Genomic DNA, 2,333 nt, shown 5'->3' on the forward strand with positions numbered 1-2,333 from the left:
GGACATGCTCCCACCCCAGCCCCAAACCACAGCACTCACCTAGACCAGCACCAAAACCTGCAATGGGAGAGCCCCAGTGAGGGTGGGGAGCGTGGGATGGGGACAGGGTGGGACAGGGACTGGAGTCACCCCTGCAGCCCCTCTGGCTGCTCCTTACCCGCCTTGGGAGGTTTCCCAGCAGCTCCTGGATATAAGAGTCCTGTGTCAGAGAGGGGCAGCAGCACAGCCCCCGCCCCAACTTCGCTGCCCCCAGGGCTGCAGTCAGACCCTTCTACAGGCCCAGAGGGTCCCCAGGAGGGACCTGCAGCTCCACATGTGGGGGATGTGGTATGGGACCATCCCCTGTTCCCATGGCACAGGCAACGCCAGTGTTATGGCCCTCAGTCCCTGCTCAGCAGTGGCATTCCCTTTGGATCACACCCTGGGAGCAGGGCAGGTGGCAGGCACAGGATGGGGCACAGGGTGACAGTGTGGGGTGGGACAAAAGTGACCCTGCATCTCCTTCATCCCATAGGCCCCTTTCCTTTTGGGCACTCTGCCGGCACACAGCTGCCACTCCCTGCAGCCCAGCCCTGGGAGCCCCAGTGCCAGGGCCAGCATCACTCACCAACACCAAGCCCAGGGACTCCGAGGCCACCAACTCCAAGGCCACCTATGATGGGGGAGCATCAGTGAGGACAGGCAGTGTCTGATCCACTCCTTGTCCAGCCCCAAGTGTGTCCATCCTTTCTTGGGCAGCCCCACTCCCTCCATGCCTCTGTCCATATCCCTCTGGGGGAGCATCCCTCTGCCTGCACATCCCCACTGCTTAGGCTTGGCCCCTGCCAGCACTTACCTGGGAGGCCACCAACTCCTGGCACTCCAACTCCGGGCACACCTGCCAGAAAGGGAACATTAATGCCTGTCCCCCTGCAACCCGGTACCCCCAGGTCTAAGATGGGGGACAGGTGGCACTTTGCACTCATGGGTGACAGCACACCACCTCCCACGCCTGGGCCACCAGGGCACACGGGGACATGCAGGGGACACAAAGTCAGCACCCCGATGCACATGAGGAGGCTGCCTGGGACAGTCTGAGATGTACCCGAGGACAGGTGCAGAGTACTTACCAATTGGGAGGTTTAGGCACCTACTTGGGGGATGCCTGCGATGGAAGGAGGACACTCACAGTTCAGATGTCACCCCTCACCCCTCCCACTTGCCACCACCCCATCCTGCCTGCCATCCCCTCTGCCACCCCTCTGCCATGCTCGGGGCTTTCAGCGTTCCAGCCCACCCCGTCCCACAGCAGGGCCCATGCGCGGTTGACAAACACGTACCTTGCCCCGGGGGATCACACCACGCTCCAGTTTACTCCCACCACCACCTGGCACCAACCCGGGCACGCCAACACCGGGCACCGCGCCGGGCACACCAACACCGGGCACACCAACACCGGGCACACCAACACCGGGCACCCCTCCGACCCCGGCTCCTGCGGAGAGAGGGTGAGGCAGCACGGGGTGATCCCCATTCTTGCTGGGGTGATGTGCCTGGCACAGGGTGCCCACCCCCACCGCTCCCCAGCGTGCCCTGCCCCAGTCTGTGCCCCCAGGGGTGAGTGATGGGTTTCTGTGGCCGACTCACCGAATTTCGCTGCCTTTGCTGCTGCTTTCGCTGCTGCGCCCGGAACTCCAACCCCTGCATGGAGACAGCAGGAGGGTCTCAGCACCCCTGGAGGGTCCCCTCAGCAAACCTGGGCAGAGCCTTGTCTGCAACCCCCCAGGGGGAACCATGAGTTGATGGAGACCACTGAGGTTCTCCTCACGCCTGTCCTGCACCAGTCAGGCTGCCACCAGCATCCGCCTCCCTCCTCCTCACCTGGGACGCCTCCAACACCAGGGACCAGGCCACCCACACCGGGAACAAGGCCACCTACACCGGGAGCAAGGCCACCTACACCGGGAGCAAGGCCACCTACACCGGGAACTGCTCCTGCAAGGAGAGGGAATTGGGGGATTGGGGCTTTGGCTCAGGGAGAGAAGGGGTGGGAGGAGTGGGCTGAGAAGGCATGGCAGGCTGGGGTGGGCAGTTAGAGGATGGATGGATGAATGGATTGATAGTGAAATGGGTATGTAGATGGATGGATGGATGCAGATGGATGCTGAGATGGATGCATGGATGGATGGATGGATGGTGAGTGGCTGAATGGATAGTGAGCTTGCTGGATGGATAGTGAGATTGATGAATGGATGGATGGTTGAGATAGATGGATGTGGAGTGGTTGAATGGATGGTGAGCTGCATGGGTGGATGGTTGGAGCTGTGGATGGATGTACAGGGAAGGGAACAGAT

The 2,333-nt window shown here is 61.9% G+C and overlaps 1 long non-coding RNA gene and 1 other non-coding gene across 2 annotated transcripts; both read right to left on the reverse strand.

Annotated features, from left to right (window-relative positions):
* Positions 1 to 159: 159 nt before the first annotated feature.
* On the reverse strand, positions 160 to 876 carry LOC108642618. Its single transcript, XR_001922669.1, has 3 exons — positions 836 to 876; positions 608 to 652; positions 160 to 184 (listed from the first exon to the last, which is right to left on the reverse strand). It is a non-coding gene; the product is annotated as an uncharacterized LOC108642618 (long non-coding RNA).
* A 530-nt stretch (positions 877 to 1,406) lies between these two features.
* On the reverse strand, positions 1,407 to 1,946 carry LOC103759491. The gene is made up of 3 exons (XR_001922668.1): positions 1,861 to 1,946; positions 1,627 to 1,680; positions 1,407 to 1,474 (listed from the first exon to the last, which is right to left on the reverse strand). It is a non-coding gene; the product is annotated as an uncharacterized LOC103759491 (transcript).
* Between the last annotated feature and the right edge of the window lie 387 nt (positions 1,947 to 2,333).

This window comes from Manacus vitellinus, unplaced genomic scaffold (genome assembly GCF_001715985.3).
Source record: "Manacus vitellinus isolate BGI_N305 unplaced genomic scaffold, ASM171598v3 ctg7180002426751_pilon, whole genome shotgun sequence".
NCBI classification, from domain to species: domain Eukaryota; kingdom Metazoa; phylum Chordata; class Aves; order Passeriformes; family Pipridae; genus Manacus; species Manacus vitellinus.